An 18827-nucleotide genomic window follows, 5' to 3' on the forward strand; every position below is an offset into this window, starting at 1 on the left:
TGCATCATCTGCTGACATCACATGTATTGATGTAGTTATTTGCGTTATGATGTATATAGAGATTTTCGTCTGTAGACATTGTTATTAGTGTAAGAAATACGTCAGAGTCGTTGCGCTTTATGTTAACAGAAAACAAGAATGTTTCAAATGAATATTGTAACATTATTTTTGATTATGGAAGCTCAGATTCATCTAATCTAGCCATCTTGTTCTTAATAGTGGAACTGAAGGACCCTAAGGTTGACATTTGCAAAGAAAACTATAGAGAAATGTATTTCAGTTCCTTAGTATGATCAACGAAAGAAAGAGGATTGGGTTTTCCTCTTATTTTTCCAGCAGTTTGGCTGTGCTAATATTTTAATTATGTTCTTTGTGTCACGTCTGACATATCTGCGTTCTGTGGTCAGACAAGTGTAGAGCCGCCCTTTTCATATAAATTTTGCAAAACGTTTATCAGATCTGAATGTTTGTTATTATGTTATACTAATACAGTTACTGATATTGTAATCATTTTCCATCGTCCTTCTTTTTATTTGAAAATGCTTATCACAGTTCGTGGACAGCACAAGACCCATATAAGATTTCTTGTTTTTTAAGGGGGGATTATAATCTACTAGAGGTCATCGTCATTGTTGTCATCCTCAACATCATCATCGTCATCATCATTATCAGCAGAACAGCCATTTTATAGTCATATTCTTGCTTAGAAGATTCTGTCAAATTGCATCTAGCTTTCACTTTTTTGGATTTTGTAAAAGGAATTTTTTTACTGAGGAACTTTGTCGGCATTGCATCAAACCTTCAACCTGGAGGACCAGGCCCCTTTATTTATGTCCCCCAGTGACACGGTTGCCCAGTTATACCCTATGACACTAGGTTCCCTTTTCACAGCCTTCTACGACTTGCAGGGCTGCAGTGGAAATATTCTAACCTGCTTCCACATGGCGAAGAACTCAGTGTCATAGGTGTAAAATGTGATCTGAAGTTATTGTTTCATATGCCTGAATTTCATGATTTTCATCCACTTCTGTCAGTAAGTTGTTCATACAGGCATCACTGTATTCATGCACCTGTGGTTCATGAGAATCTTCTGAATCACTTTCTTTAACTTTCCAAATTGTTGTGTTTCCAATGTTATTTTCAATTTCATATGTGTTAGTTTTCCATGTGTTTGCCTGGCATTGTATAGTCTATGCATATTTATGATGGAACCTTGATATTTCTCTTTCCTTCTCCTCCTAGAGGATGTTGGAGTCTCATGTGGCCAGAATAAAGCTCTTTTGAGTTTGTTATGTTACAGTGTAAAGTATGCTGTTTGTAGCCACATTTTGTGTATTTGGACTACTATTGGTGGCTGCTCATTATACTTAATTTCTTGCTTTTACAACTGTTAAATAGGGTGTTTCCTGATTGGGATCATGGTTCTTCATACTGCTGAGCGGTTGTTCCGTCAGAAGACTAGACATATTGCTTTGCTTTTGTACTTCTTCACAATCAGATCCTCACAGTTTATACAGTTACTTGTACTTAGTTTTGAATTCTGCCTTAGGCATAGCAGTTGTAATTTTTGTGAACAGAAGATACTCCTCAGGGTTTCCTATAGAAAATGTTTTAATTTTTTGTGATTTATTTAATGATGCTGTTCTTAACTCAGTCTGTACAGTGTTGTCATAGGGAATGAATTGTGTCAGTACTTATTTTACTTTTTCTGATGAACTTAGTGAAATCAATTTTGTTTGGATCCAAATTAAAAAAAAAATTCACAGCATCTTAAGTCAATTTTGCACTGTGTCATGTTAAATAGTGTTTTTTTAATTCAGCCAGGCAATGAAGCAGAATCTTTTTTTTTTTTTTTTTTTTTTAAGTTTTTGTCCGTGATTTTCAGATCTCTTTTTAATGTGCAGTGTTCCCATGAGGTCATCTGAAAATCAAATTAATGGTGGTGATATCCCAAATTAAGAAGCCATGGGTGGAACACATTACATATATGCTCATAAAATTGTTCAGAAGTTATCTTCCATTTAGATCTCTATTCCCCAGTAATATGACATCACTTCTGAAACAAATGCTGGTATTCTTTCATGTCTGTTAATTACCATGGAGGGTGTAATCGAATTTGTGACAGTCTTTTTTTCCTTTGCATCATTATGTGAATAAGTGTACATAGTTTTATCACCTTTTAGTGCTGATACCTTCCCCTTTTGGGACAAGGATAGCTCACATCACACTGCAGTACTCATTGAGGATCCTCAGATACATTGTTTCAGTTTCAGTGTCATGGAATATATAGGGTCGAATGGTGGGTGTCAGATGAATGACGAATGAGAAAGGATTCAGAAAGAAAGGCTCATGGGTTAATTGAAGTATGATTCTGGCATTTGTGTGGAGGGACTGAGGAAAACCACAGAACCTCAGGATAGCTGGTGTCTCAATCTAGATTTGAACTGATCACCTACTGAATTAAACGTCTATGTATTTAGTCTGTCAATAATGCAACAATCAGGGGTTTTGATGCGTCTAAACTGTTACACTGTTCTGATGTGCACTAAAATTACGCGTTTGCAGTCTACTTAAAATCTTTCGTAAAATCCTTACACCTCGTAAGGGGCATTGTTCACTTGTTTAAAGCTATGTGATGCGTGTATTCCAGACAGTTTGTTTAGATGCATCGAAACACCTGAGGATGGCTGTCTGTGGCTGAAACATGTCATATTGGTGTTGAATGGTGAATATTTTAATGATTGTTGCATTATTGACATACTAAATACATAGACATTTAATAAAAATGTGCAACAGGATGCTGCAATACAGAATTACCTTCTGATTACTAGTATAAAGCAGTACTGCTAGACCAGCCTGTTTGGTAACACTGTCCTGAAGTCTGTGTTGTGTTGTGTTGTGTTATGTTCTGCATGATTGTAGAATCTGTTTCACTGTAGTAAGATTCCTATCCCTTGATATTTGAAGCATGGCTGCTGATATCATGCTAGCCAGTAAGAGACACACTGTATTGCCTAGTTCAAAGCCGCTGCAATGAGTTTCAAATCAAATATCATGTGCACTTGGACAATCTTTCGGAACTCAGATAAAATGTGTACTTAGGTGAAGGGCCATGTTTTACTGAATGTGAAGGAGCAAACCAAACGTTCCTAGCCCAAGTGGTTAGCATTTCAGGGCTTTTTTAAAATCTTGTAATCATTACTTATATTTATCCAAGGCATCTGTGTACTTTTCGGGTAGTGAATTGAAGATTTTGGCTAAGATTAAATTTTGTATTTGATAAAGCATAGTTTCAAGAAGGTTCACTTGCTTGTTTCTAGCTTTCTGAACATTGTGTCATTTTAATATGTGCCTGCACGCAATGTCAGGTAACACAGGTGTTGGCTTGTTTTTTTCTTTTTGACTTTATTTATGTCATCCAGGCTTTGTATTATATTGCACCACACCAGGTGGCCATAACAGTCTTGATAATGTAAACAAGGAACTCAAGACCAGGAAAGAATATAAATTATTACTTTGTTATCCCTGAGCTTAACTAATTAAGCACTACGCAATGAATGCATATAAGGAAATGGATGTATAGATCCACATTTTCTTGGCCTCGGCACTATTTGGAAGTTAATGGTCAGCTTCAGGCCCCTGCCGCTTTACTCTCCAGGGAAAGAGCCCCAAATATCTATTGGATAGGAGGCTGAGTGGTCCCCAGAGCTGGTCTGGACAACAAGAAGAGAAAATTATTGCCCTACTGGGACTCGAACTCTGACCCCTCAGTCGTCCAGCCCATAGCCAGTCACTATACCGACTGCGCTATCCCAGCTCCTCATTAGAATATATACATCATTTATTTTGTATATGGTTATGAATTCAGACTATATGAATACATGGCATTAGTAAGTCAAACATGAGCAGTAGCTGTCATTTCAGTGGTTGTGGTAGCAATGTTCTCAGATTTGTTTTTAATGTGTAGAATTTCTGAAGAATAAAAGTGTGTCTGCATAAGAATGATGCAGATGGGATTCAGGATGGAGGACATGAAAGCCAAATCAAGTTGTGTAAGCAAGTAGGCTGTTATGTATATATGCAGGAAGAAAAAGAAGGTACCAAGAAGGTGCATCTGTCACCCAAAAAATACATAAACGTCTCAGATAGAGTGCCACACCTAGATGATATATTTTATGCAGAACTGTTTTAGAATGTTATGACAGGCAAATTCCCTACCGTCAGAAAAATAATAATTTCTCTTAGGCAAGAAATTGTATATAAAGGCTCGGTTCATATTTTATTCACTTATTACTACAAAATAGTTCAGTTCTATTTGTACATAACCCATTCCAATATCAGTTTCCTAATGCTGCTGCTGCATACGCATGTGTACTGTACAAAATATTTATTCATTCATTTATTTACTTCATATCCATGGATCATTATACATGATATTGGACAAGTCAGATACTTTACAATACAATAATAATAATAATAATAATAATGTAATAAATAATATAAAAATAAAATAAGATGATAATAATAAAATGATGATTCTAATAATAGAACTGATATAATCGTTTAACACTGACACTGCTGTATGCCTGAAGACCCGATCCTTCTATCCCGGCACAAAATACCCTGGTATCCTTGATCTCGTTCCTGTAAGAAAAACACAGAACAGGGCAGTAGGCATTCCTATAACATGTACTAATATTAAAATCTACAAGTTAATTATTCTTGAAATATATGTTTACAAGTGATTATAACTAGGATTTGTCCCCAAACAAGAGAAACTCATCTATACTATAGAAACAATGATCAAGAAGGAATGTTCTCAAAGTCTTTCTAAACTTGTATAATACTGGTATCTCTTTAATACAAGGTGGTTCAAATATGACAGGACTGATTTGTGTGTAAACAAGCCGCACTGCGCAGCAGCTGTGCGACCTTGAGAGAGTGAAGCCACTACCTCCACCCTCCCTCCAGTTAGGGTTAGAACCTGTTCAGTCCTGTCTGGGAGTTGCTAGAGTGATGAGTGAACAGAAGGTACCGCAGAGGGTGGAACAACGCATTGTGATCAAATTCCTCGGAGAAATCGTCCCGTCCCACCACAGACTCCAACAATAGTATGGGGAAGAGTGTCTCTCACGGACCCGTGTGTTTGAGTGGTGTAAGTGCTTCAGAGAGGGCAGAGAGCGCGTGGAGAATGAACCGCATGATCGTCGGCCGCGAACATCCGTCACTGAGCCAAACATTGATCATGCAGACACGCTTATTCTTGAGAATAGGCACATCACTATCAAGGAACTTGGAGCAATGCTGTCCATCAGTGTTGGTAGTGTAGAAGACATCGTGAAATACCACCTGCACTATCGCAAGGTGAATGCACGGTGCGTACCACACACTTTGACGGATGTGAACAAAATGGTGCGCATGCAAGCTGCCAGTCGTCTCCTACAGTAGTTTGAAGGTGACGGTGATGCATTTTTGAAGTCTGTAGTGACCACCAATGAAACATGGGTGCACTAATTCATTCCTGAGTCCCAGCAGTCATCACACAAGTGGTGGCATACCAGTTCTCCGAAACCCAAGAAAGCGTGGAGGAGCCGTTCGGCAGGAAAAGTGATGGCAACGTTCTTCTGGGACTGGCAGGGGGTTATCCATGTAGACTTTCTGACAGATGCCAGAACAGTCAGTGCAGCTTATTACTCAGACCTCCTAGCAACAGACGTGAAGGAAAAGATCCAGTCCAAGCGGAAGATAGGTGGAAAGCGGATAGCCTTCCTTCAGGACAATTCACGCCCCAATACGGCCAAAACAACAATGGAAACCCTCCAGAAACTGAAATGGAACCTCCTGACACATCCGCCGCACAGTCCCGATTTGGCCCCAAGTGATTTCCACCTGTTCGGAAGGCTCAGATCAGACTTGCAAGGCATGCAGTTTGTGGACAACAACACTGTCATCCAAACTGTTCGGGAGTGCATACGCCTCCAACCAGAAGCCTTTTTTGAAAAGGGCATCAGGATGCTTCCAGAACATTGGAAAAAATGTGTTGACTCCGGAGGGGAGTACGTTGAAGACTGACATGTGCAAGTAAGTGTTTGGCAATTATGTTTTTTTTTTTTTAAATCAGTCCCAGTCATATTTGAACCACCTTGTATATTGTGGCAACTGATTTAACATATGAAGTCCAATATTATTGAAATTGTTTTTGTATAGACTCGTATTACATGGCACTATGAACAAGTCCTCTTTTCTCCTTGTATTATGCGAGTGTATTCCTGAATTGGTTATGGAAACATTCAAATTGGTTTTTATGTAAACTAGAATTTCTTATATATGCAGACATGGTGAAGGTAATATATGTAATGATTTAAAATATTGTTTACAACTAATAGTTTTCAGGATTTGTATCATAGCTCTAATAGCTCTCTTCTGCAACCTAAAGATCAATTTTGCATTTCCTGAATTGCCCCAAAATATCAATCCGTATAGTAACAAGAATTGAAAATAAGCATAATACTCGTATAAGGTGCGAACAGTCTCTAACCCTGATACTCTTTTGACTACTCATAAGGCCAAACATATTTTACATAATTTATTTGCTAGTTGTTATGTGCAGACCACCTTAGATTCTTATTCAGCCAAACTCCCAAAAATTTTGTATGTTCTGTATAATTGATGACTGTATCATAGAGCTTTACTGATGGGCATTTGATTTGCACTTTTTGAGGTTGATGAAAGAATATTGTTATTGTTTTTTCTTTATTAATGATTAATCTGTTCCTTTCAGACCACTCTGTGAGTGCATTTATTGTTTTATTTATTTTCCTTTGGACATCATTAGCACTATTTCCTGTTATAAGGATACTAGTATCGTCGGCAAAAACATTGGTCTTCCATCTTCAATGCCGGCTTCTAGATCATTGATATATAGCAAAAACAACACTGGTCTGAGAACAGCACCTTGTGGGATTCCATGTCTTATGGGTCTCTTTCACGAAAGATAGTGATTTCATTAGTTTCTTTACATCTGTATGTGATTTCCACTTTTTGTTCCCTGTTTTCTAGATATGATTGAAACCATTTTAGTGCAACCCCTCTTATTCCCATTCTTGTCATCTTCCTTAGCAATATATCATGATCAGCTAAGTCAAATGCCTTTGACAGATCCAGAAATATCCCTGTACTTATTTCCCTCTCATCCAGTGATTTGTAGACCCTTTCTATAAACTCTGCAGTTGCAGTATTTGTTGATTTCCCTTTACAGAAACCATGCTGTTTATTGTTAATTATGCTGTGATTATTCAAAAATGATAAAAGTCTTTTATGTATGATTTTTTCAATTATTATTGAAAAAACAGAAATTAGTGAATCTGGTCTATAATTCCCAACTTCTGTATCACATCCTTTTTTATACAATGGTTTCACTTTTGAAATATTTAGTTGATCCAGAAAATGTCCAGTTGAGAGTGACAGAATTATTATATGTGTCAAAGCAGTTATTATTTTAGGATAACATTTTTTAATAATATACTCTGGAATATCATCTATTCCCTTTATGCCTGGCACTTCCTCTTCAGTAGTTGGGGTTAAGAACATGCTGTTACTATTATATATTACTGTATTGACAATAACTTCATTGATTTTGGATAATGGATTGCCACTCAATACCTTTTGGGCAATACTGGTATAGTATTCATTAAAGACATTGTCTATAGCTTTTGGATCCTGTATATTTACTCCATTCTCGCCTATTTCAGTATTCGTCATTGCTTTTTTCTGTTAACCTAGTTCTTCTTTAACTAGGTCACACATGGCTTTTGATTTATTCCCTGATGCTCTTATTCACATGTTGTTAGTTATTTTTTTTTCACTGATAATTTTGTTGTATATTTATTTGTAATGACAGTAGTATTATTTAAATTCTTCTGGCATATTTCCTTCTTTCATTAGACTATTAAGAAACCTGAGTCTATTCCCCAATACCCTTATTCCTGAGGTAGCCCATTTATTTTCCTGCTGTTAATTTTTACTGCTAACACTGCAACAGCTCCCTATTGGTTATTGCCAAACGCTTGTGCAGCATTACACCCACAGAAAAGTGGTGACCCATGCTATAGTCATTTCAAATTATATTTTTACATAAATTAAGTGTGATACAAGTAGAAGAGAAATTTGTTTTAGGTACATACATTGTATTCTTCACAAGAAGCCACACTCCCACTGTGCTTCTGGTGTGGAATCCTGAAGTAGTTGAGTGTCATGTGGTCGATTTTTCATTCAGACTAAGGACAATCATATCCCTTCCATAAGTCAAAATAATTGACTATATAGTGTGTTCAGTAGAGATATCTGGATATCAACATGCTGGTTGTGACAGTATGGTGGTAGTTCACTGCGTGACTGTAGAGATAACAAGATGGGCTTTCCTAATATGTGGCACTGATGGTACTTAAACAGATTGTTCGTAGTGATTGTTGTAAGAAGGTGACTCAAGCTTACCAAATGTTTTTTTTTAATTACCCCCCCCCCCTCTGCCTTCAAGCATACCTCACAGCATGTAAACAAGGTTTGCAGCACATACTGCAGGTGTGAAGCAGTTTAGTGTATCACTCATTTAGAGATTTGAATTTATGGATAACTGAGAAAGCATTTGGGCCAGTGATTTCCTATTCACCCACACCATACCATACTGCTAATGTTGCTGTGTATGGTTTGAAGATTTTCTTTGCTCCATGTTCCTGTGTTTTTCATACTGAATCAGTTGTTAACCGCCGTTGTGGATAAGTCACTGTTGAGCATATTTTGTAGCAGCCAGCTGCAGAAATGAATTCTTGCTGCATAATCTAGTTGTTTCTGGTAATGCTGTTATGGCTGAGAACCCATATTCCAGGGAACAGTTTTTTGTGCCAGTCATTTTAACAGTTAGCCCATTGTGGTGGATTGATTTTTTTTTGTCACAAACTGAACCTGTGATCCACCACTTTTTGACAGACCTAGGGAACTCATTCTTGTGGGTATTTATGGGTAAACCTTAGAATGAATTTCCTCTAAAGCATGCTTCTTACATAAAATACAGTTAAAGTTGAAGAAAGCGGTCTTCTGGGATTTGGCACCGTGTATATGTGGTGTTAACCGACATAGCTCTCTCACATAGCTGTGTATATTTCCAACACAGTCTGCTTTTACCGGTTCTCACGGTCTCTTCGCATGCAGATTTCTTATATTTTTTCTTCTACCCTGAAGATGGAGGCGATACGTTCCTCCGAAACGTCGGTTAACACCACATATACACGGTGCCAAATCCCAGAAGACTGCTTTCTTCAGTCACCGCCGTGAAAGCCTCAAATCTTATAAAGTAAAGTTGTTTGTATGCGCAGTTGAGCACCATGTGATGAAGATGTATAGGGTAGTGGACATATATCTTCATACATATTTAACCTCTGCACTGCTTCTAGGTGGGTGGTATGCAGTAGCATAGTTGGTTGAGGCACTGTGCTACAAGCTGGAAGGTTGTGGGTTCAAGTCCCTATGATGAGGTGATTGGATTTTTTTTCAATTGACCTAATCCTTCCAGGCGTACTGTGACCCAGGGGTCAACACAGTCTCTGACAGGAATGAGTATCAGGAATCTTCCTTGGGGGGGGGGATAAGTGCGTAAAGCTGATAACCTCCCCGTCATCTGTGAGCCGATTGTCTAGAAAATGTGGGATCTTTGACAACTCACAGCTCTATCAGCCTGCACAGCCGCTTACAAGGATAGCTTTACCTTTGTTTTTACTACGTGGAGGTGAGTGGCCAGCTTCACACTCCAGCTGCTTAACCCCAGAGAAAGGCCTCCAGGACCCAATTGCATTGAAAACTTTGTGGGCCTCAGGGTTGGTGTGGACACTGTAAACTTATTGTTAAATTGTTAACCTTATTATTTCTGAGCAAGAAGAACCTTTAGTCTCTATTGTACTATTCATGCTGTTTATTGTGACAAAGACTCATAGTGGTATTGAAAGATTACAAATTGATTGCCAGCCAAAACATTCTCTGTAATTTTGTGGTGCCTTGTTTCCCTCTCATTTGAACTCAGAGTACTGTCTCCTTCAAAATGTGAAGCAGTATGTTGGCCAACCTGCCTTACATGCTGTGCAATACAGATTCAATCCATAATTGGAATGGGATTCAAACAAATTCAGTTTTCTTTTGTGCTGATAAATTACTGTTGCTCCACAAAGAGATGCTCTTATGACTCATGAAGAATGGAAAATGAAACAGATTTTCCTTGCATTGTATCATTTCTTAGTATGAAAGTGGCTGCTCTGTGATTATTTGCACATCTTGATTTATTGGGTATCTTTTCCATTGCATTTGATCATCACAGTAATTTGGAATACTTGCTATGCTCAGCTGTGACTCCAAAGAATATATTTCATGCTGGTAATTTTACTCATTTTGTCAGTAGTTGTGTCTTGTGACTGTGATGTCAAAGGATATCTGTCACTTTGGTACATTAACTTATTTGATCATTGCTTCAACTGGAACAGCTTTGTTTGCAGGACTGTGAGTGTGCAGCTAGAGCTGTGCAGTGTGTTTCTGCACCACAATTCTGTAAGCATTCCTGCTTCCAGTAGCCTTCTCTGTGGCACAATTAGAAATGTCCTGTCAGTTGTAATGTAAAGTGGTAGCAAAAGTATTTAACTTTAATACAAGAAACTTGTGATCTTACATGGAAGGAATGGGCAAAAGTTTTATCTGCAAGCCCAAACTGCACGTTTATCACTGCGTGTCTTTTTGAAAGTTGCCCTCATTTCTCATTACGTCTATCATGTATAGAACCACATATTTTTTTCCCAGGCACTTTGTTTTCAAATATAATAAAGTCATGTATAGAAATTGAATGGATGGTGGGAATTAGTGTCCCGCAAGCTTTCACCTTTCTGTCTACTGTTGTATTCCCCTCCAAGCCCCCTCTAGGCCATGTCATCCAGCCCAAAGCACATGCTGCTAGAGAAAGCTATATCTAGCTGCTTGCAGCTAAGTGCTACTTGAGAAGCCACTACTCATGAAGCTACTCAGCATTTCCCAACATTTTAGAGAAACTTAAGGTTCTTTACCATGTTTTCAAAGAGTCCTTCTCAGGTCCCTATCCTGAGCTAGAAGTAGCCCATCCTGTTCTTTGAAGATTAATCTTAATATTATCCTTCCACCTACATCTAGGTCTTCCCAGTGGTCTCTTTTTATTTTACTTTCCCACCAAAACCCTGTATGCATCCTTCTTTTGCACCCTTCCTGTGTCCTGCTCACCTCATTCTCCTTCACTTGATCATTCTAGTTATATTTTTTTGAAAAATACAAGTTATGAGGTAGACTTCGAGAAAGCCTATGATTCAGTTAGGAGGGAAGTATTGTACAATATTCTGATAGAGTTTGGGATACCCATGAAACTAGTTAGGTTGATTAAAATGTGTTTAAACGAAATGTATAGTGAAATCCGTGTACGTAAACATTTGTCTGATAAATTTCCTATCCAGAATGGTCTAAAACAAGGAGATGCTTTATCGCCACTCCTTTTCAACTTTGCTTTAGAATGTGCCATTAGGATGGTCCAGGAAAACCAGGTGGGACTGAAATTAAACGGGACACATCAGCTGTTGGCCTATGCCGATGATGTGAATCTACTGGGTCATAATGTAGATACCATAAAGAAAAACATGCAAAAGTGACGCAAGTAAAGAGGTTGGTCTAGAAGTAAACACAGAGATAACTAAGTATATGTTGCTGTCTCATGACATAAAGATAGGAAACAGATGTTTTGAAAATGTGGCACAGTTCAGGTATTTGAAAACAACAATAACAGATCTAAACCTGATTCAGGAGGAAATTAAGAGGAGGTTGAACTCAGGTAATGCTTGCTACCATTCAGTCCAGAACCTTTTGTCTTCTTGTCTGCTGTCCAAAAACATAAAAATCAGAATATACAAAACTATAATTTTGCCAGTGGTTCTGTATGGGTGTGAAACGTGGGCTCTGACATTAAGGGAGGAACATAGACTGAGGGTGTTTGAGAACAGGGTGTTCAGAATATTTGGACCGAAGAGAGATGAAGTGACAGGAGGTTGGAGAAAACTGCACAATTAGGAGCTTCATAACTTGCAGTCTTCTCCAAGTATAATTAGAATGATCAAGTCAAGGAGGATGACGTGGGCAGGGCATGTAGCACGAATGGGGGAGACGAATTCGTATAGGATATTGGTGGGAAAGCCAGAAGGAAAGAGACCACAGGGAAGGCAATGACCTAGGTGGGTGGAAAATATTAAAATGGATCTTAGAGAGAGAGGATGGGATTGTATTGATTGGATTGATCTGGCTTAGGATAGGGACCAGCGGAGGGCTCTCGTGAACATGGTAATGAACCTTCGGGTTCCAAAAAATGCTGGGAAGTTCTTGAGTAGCTGCAGAATTGGCTGCTCCTCCAGAAGGGCTCAGCTCCATGAGTAAGTAAGTACAAGTTATGAGGCTTGTCACTTAATCCATCTCCAGTCTGGATATTCTCCTCAGCATCTTGCACTCAAATTCCTTCAATCCAAGTTTGTCCCATAATGTCAGAGACCAATTTGCACACCCATACAAAATTACAGGTAAAATTATAGTTTTGTATATATTAATTTTTATGTTTTTGGACAGCAGACAAGAAGACAAAAGGTTCTGAACTGAATGGTAGCATGCATTACCTGAAATCAACCTGCTCTGAATTTCCTCATGAATGAAATTTTGGTTTGTTACTGTTGTTCATAAATATTTAAACACTGTCACATCTTCAAAGGATCTGTTAGCTGTATTTACGTATGTCATGATTTTAGCAGCAGTGTTTTCTTTGTGTCCGTGCATTTTGCATATGTGCAATGATGTCACACCCCAACAGTGTGTAGCTATCACGTGACGTGTTTTCTGTGTGGTCTGCAGTAGGGCTGCTTTTTCTTGTGTATTGTCCATGTTATGGCTACATAACATGGGTCTGCTTGCAGCTAAGCAGAGTTTTTTAGTTGAGTCCCAGGGTTATGGTGATTGAACAAGAAATGGCAAGAAGACTTCATAATGATTTTAAATTCTAGTTTCTATGTTTAGGTCTGTTGCTAGGAGACTACTAGTGGAAACTGAGAATCCTAGTACGTGTGCAACGGTGAACTGTAAATTGTGTAAATAAGCGATAACGCTGTATTAATTTTAATTAAGAAAGATTGTATCCAAAGCGCCAATAAATCCAATCATCTGCTCTAGAGCCCGTTATTTTCGTCACGCATACCCCATAAGCATGACAGTATTGTCACATGTAGGAGTTGCTAATAAGACGGGTTTTGGATTGAATTGGGTTTATTTGCAACTTGGGTCTAGGGGGAATACAGCACTCTCACTGTTGTGCACACTTTTCGGTGTACTGTTGCACATGCACTAGCGTTCTCATTCTTCATTAGTCGTATTTATAGCAGTCTCGCTGTAACTACAGATCTCACATGAAGCCCTCATTTCATAGCCAAATTCCTTTCTTGCCATTATTCTGCAGCTGCAAGCTCAGTTCGATTTCAGGCTCATATCCCGAAAGGCTGGCATCTCAAACTCGATTCAAATTCTCTCGACTACAATGCTTCTGTACTGTTCTCTGCTCTGGTCTTCTGTGTCCTTTTATAACTCCTCGGCATGTATCCCATGGGAAGCACAGCCTGGCATCTCAAACTCGATTCAAATTCTCTCGACTACAATGCTTCTGTACTGTTCTCTGCTCTGGTCTTCTGTGTCCTTTTATAACTCCTCGGCATGTATCCCATGGGAAGCACAGCCACTGTTGTTAAGGTGGCATATTTACTGGTACATTACCTAGCAGTGGATGTCCTATTGTCACTTGCACATGTGTTCCGGGAATGTGTTTACCGGCCCGTTGTGTAGCAATGATAAAAAAGTGCTCACATCGTGAATGTAAATGAATTATACCTCTCTAATATCACTCCCAAAGGCACATTTGCCTGTTCTTTTTCAGGAAATGAACGAACTTGCTGACTTCAGCAAGCAGAAAGTATTTACATAGATCTTACCATTAGGCAGATAAGTACGCTTGAATAGTTCACTGAATTGGTACTTCATATAGATGTACAGTTGCACAGATCAGTTGAGTTATGCTGTAATCTGAGAGCTCAAGTGCCTGCTATTTTAATTGTTATCATGATTTGGTTCCTTAATTCTAGCCATGAAATTTTTATATACCATTCATATATGCTGGTAATGTAATTTATGCTATGAAAATACCATTTCAACAGGCATGATTATCACAAAATTATGTTGATTTTGCAGAATTACCAAAGTTACATTTTCTGAATATTACTGTTTTATGGAATATGATGCCATAGGGACCAGCAGATAGGTGCCAAGTAGTTCTGAAGGTTTGCAGAAGATGGGAATCTTCTTTCACCACCATGACATCCTCAGAACATTGCATTGTCTTTATTATTCTCATACTTTAAATGTGAAGTATTGTAATATGTTTTATTCTTCATATGTCTACAGGAGTTTGTTCCACTTATACATAGTATTTATATAGGTAATGAGACTGTAGACCATAGCTTAGTAACCCTGTCATAAAAAAAACACTGTATTCTAACTGTAGTTTTGCTGAACTAATCATAAAGGTGTTATCATTTTCACTTGAATTTGACATGCAGAATTTTTATAGGAGTATTGAAAATTTGCATAGAAGATTGAAATAAAGGATTGAAGATTTCAGTCATGGCAGCCCTTCCTTCCCTCGGCTATACAGTTCAAGGTGAGCTTTGGCCTCCTGAACAATCTGCCTTCATTCTTCTATATTCTTCTTCATTCCTCCCCATCCTTTTTTTTTTTTTTTTTTTTTTTTTCATTTTAGGGAGTCGTCATGCACATCATCCAACCATCTGAACCTGGGTCATCCTACTTAACTTCTGAAATATTACCTTGTAACGTCCTTTTTGGCATAGCCGTTTCATTCATCTTTTCAACATGCCCTAACCACTGTAGTCTCTGGGCTTTAATGAATCCAACTATATCTTACCCTTTTACAAGTTCATTTAATTCTTCATTATAGCAGATTCTAAATGCCCCATTTTCTAAAATATAATTCTTAGGGCATTCTAATCAGTTGATGTTAAAGACTCAGTGTTTCCCTGCCTTATGTCACCACCAGTCGTATCAGTGTTTGATATATCTGTGTTTTTAATATCTTGATGTTGGCTTACTTTTAAGTAGATGTAAATTAGCATAATATGCTTTATTTCCTGCTTGTATTTTTTCCATAACAAAAAAACTCCGTGCCTTTAGTCTGCAAGCGAACTATACCGACCGAGCACCGCCGCTTGTCGGCGAAGATAGTGCCAACTTTAGCGGCTAGAGTGTGTTGCGTGGTCAGCGCAACGAATTCCCACAGCCGTTAATTTCGGTGTTCTAGACGGGAGCCGCTACTTTTCCATTCAAGTAGCTCTTCACTTATCCTCACGAGGCTGAGTGGACCCCGTTCCAGACCCACTACTTCTGGTAGCGCCGGGAATCGAACCCGGGACCTCTGACCATAACACAACTGCTAATTTTATTCTCATTATCAATTACATTCCTTAAGAATTTAAAATTGGACACTCCTTCAAAAATTTACTTCTCAGTGCATAGATAATTCAATTTCTACCTTAAATCTGATGCTGATATAATCCTTTTTTTTTCTATTAGCCCCATCTGTTCTGCTTCTTCAAATTCTTCATATACTTCTATTAATTTCCTTGTTGTTTTTGCTATTATGGGGGCGGGGGCACGCGGTAGCATAGTTGTTTGAGGTACTATGCTGCAAGCTGGAAGGTCGTGGGTTCAAGTACCGCTGAAGTCATTGGATTTTTTCAACTGACCTAATCCTTCCAGCCGCACTATGGACCTAGGGTCGACTCAGCCTCTAACAGAAGTAAGTACCAGGAATATTCTTGGGGATAAAGGGTGGCCGGTGCTTAGGGCTGACAACCTTGCCGCCATCTGTGAGCCGATTGTCTAGAAAATGTGGGAACCTCAACATCTCACAACCCTATGGGTGTCCACGGCCTGTTACAAGGATACCTTTACTTTTTTTTTTTAAGCTTTTTCTTGCTATTATGGCTATATCAACTGCATAAGCACAGATCTGACTAGACTTATTGTAAATTGTGCCCCGCTGATCAGTCTTCATATCAGCTTTATGTAATGTTAATATAATTAAAGGTTGTAGACAAGCCATCTCCTTGTTTAACTCCATTGTTAAATTCAAACTCCTTGCATAGGATATTGCCAGCCTTATCTTTGGCTTTAGTGGTATTCATAAACATCTGTACCAGATGGATTAATTTCTTAGAGATTCCATATTCATACATTATTAAAAAAAATTACCCCATTCACACTACCACAGGCTTGTGTATAGACAATAAACAATACATGCAAATCTAGTCCATGTGCACAATGTTTCTCCACCATTTTTCTAATGATAAAGAGTATGAATCATGCTTTATTATGCCAGATAGAACTTTATATACTATATTTAACAAAGTAAACCTCTATAGTTGTTACAGTCTAGTTCATCTCCTTTTTCAAATATGGGGCATATGATACCGGTTCTCTAGTTATCCAGAATCTGTTCTCTTTCCCAAATTAATGTAATTATTTTATGAACAGCTTCTGTAACTGCTTCCCCACCATATTTAATTAGTTCTGCAATTATGTTATCTTCTTCCAGTGCTTTATTGTTCTTTAATTTCTCTACTTATTCATATGTGGGCGGCTCACACTGGCCGTCGTCCACGTCCACCGTTCCTTCTGACTGTTCCAGGGTCCTCATTTCATTTTCTGCATTCAATAGTTCTCCAAAATGTTCTGGCCATCGATCTAAAATGTTCTTTTCTTCTCCTAATATTCTTCCACCCATCATTTGACATCCAGTCACTCTATGTTGAAATTCTCTTTTTTTGCTGATCTACTGCTTTTTAGAATTTCCTTCTTTCATTTTGTTTGTTAAATTTGTCGATTTCTGAATCATTTCCTTCTTCCTCTAACAAAACCTGTTTTCCTGCCTTCTCTTTTCATGATAATTGTCATAGTTTATTCTGGTTTCTCTTTGAATCATTCTTTTCTTGCTTTGTTTTTATGCTATGCATTTAACACATTCTCCATCAAACCATTCTTCATTTCTCTTAACTTTCGTCTCTCCGATAACTTCCATTTGCTACTCCTTTTATGATACTTTCCATTTCATTCCATTTTCTCTCTATGTCTTCTGATCCTGCTGTATCACGATCCTGCAATCTCATTTGCAATTTACTTTCGTACTTTTCCCTCACTTCTGGCTGTTGGATAAATTTTTCTGTATCCCATGTCTTCCTTGTTATTTTTACCATTTTCTGTATGTTTGTTAGTTTCTCTTGGACTTTCACCTAAACCAGATAGTGGCCAGAGTCACAATTAGGCCCTCTACAGCTTCTTACATCTTTAATAGATGATGTCTGCCTCTTGGACACTAGTTCATGAGCAGTCTGATTAACTTCTTCATTGGTCCCAGGTATCTTTCATGTTCCCAGGTGTATACGTTTGTGAGGGTAAACTGTGAAGCATATTTTTTTATTTGTTTCATTCTGGTCCGTCACACTAACCATTACAAATATAAATTACTCCGTCCAGTGTGACCTGTAAGTTTTTTACTACATGAAAACTTAACACCCTTACGTGTTTCGGTCTCTGTGGACCATCTTCAGAGGGCAAACATCACTACAAATAGGAAACCACCATCACATAAGTTGTTTAGACGTAAAGTACGTACACTTATATGCTACAATACATAGTACACAAAATTGAACATTTCACAAACACAGCAGTTTCCTGGGAATGTAAACAGTGAAAACAGCACAGCAGCCATGAGCAAAGCCTGGACGATATAAAGAACCTCCACATCAAGATAACCAGGTGGCACAATATCTGCCCCATATAAGAGGGACGATGGGAGGACGAACACGAGCCTGCATGGTTTACGAATTTTAATTATTGACAATCCAAAAAAAAAATTTTAATTAGCATCAAGAAATTTTATACAATTTTATAAAAAACTTTACATTCCCAGGAAACTGCTGTGTTTGTGAAATGTTCAATTTTGTGTACTATGTATAGCATATAAGTGTGCGTACTTTACGTCTAAACAACTTATGTGATGGTGGTTTCCTATTTGTAGTGATGTTTGCCCTCTGAAGATGGTCCACAGAGACCGAAACATGTAAGGGTGTTAAGTTTTCATGTAGTAAAAAACTTACAAGTCACATTGGACGGAGTGATTTATATTTGTGAATCATATTATTCATAGTTGCAAACTGCCCCAACATCCTTCCATTTTCATTGCTGTTCTCATGTGTTGTGCGCATTCTGGTCACTTGTTTCTGATATGCCTCTTTACCAATTTTAGCTTTGAAATCACCCATCACCATTAGCATATCATATTTTGGTGTTTTATGGCAGATTTCTTAAAGTGTATTGTAAAGATTTTATTTTTCACATTCTCCTTTATCTTCTTTTGGGGCATATGCTGAGATTATGGTTATATTCCTGAAACATTCTTTAATTCTTACCTTAAATATTCTGGCATTGATAGTTTCAATTTTTATTATATTGTAATTGCCTGACTATTATAAATCCCGTACCCAACTCTCCAATCTTTTTTTCTGATCCGCAGTAAATCAGATTACAATAATGTTTATCAGTCATTCCTTGTCCGGTCCAACAAATTTCTTGTAATGCGACTTTGTCTGTTTGGAATTCTTGCATTTCATTGCCAT

The 18827-nt window shown here is 38.0% G+C and overlaps 1 protein-coding gene across 1 annotated transcript in view; it reads left to right on the top strand.

Moving 5' to 3' along the window:
• LOC111872188 (guanine nucleotide-binding protein G(s) subunit alpha) overlaps window positions 1-18827 on the top strand; it is a 113645-nt gene that overhangs the window by 940 nt on the left and 93878 nt on the right. The gene's annotated exons all lie outside the window — the stretch shown is intronic.

This window comes from Cryptotermes secundus, unplaced genomic scaffold, assembly GCF_002891405.2.
Source record: "Cryptotermes secundus unplaced genomic scaffold, Csec_1.0 scaffold593, whole genome shotgun sequence".
In the NCBI taxonomy this organism is placed as follows: domain Eukaryota; kingdom Metazoa; phylum Arthropoda; class Insecta; order Blattodea; family Kalotermitidae; genus Cryptotermes; species Cryptotermes secundus.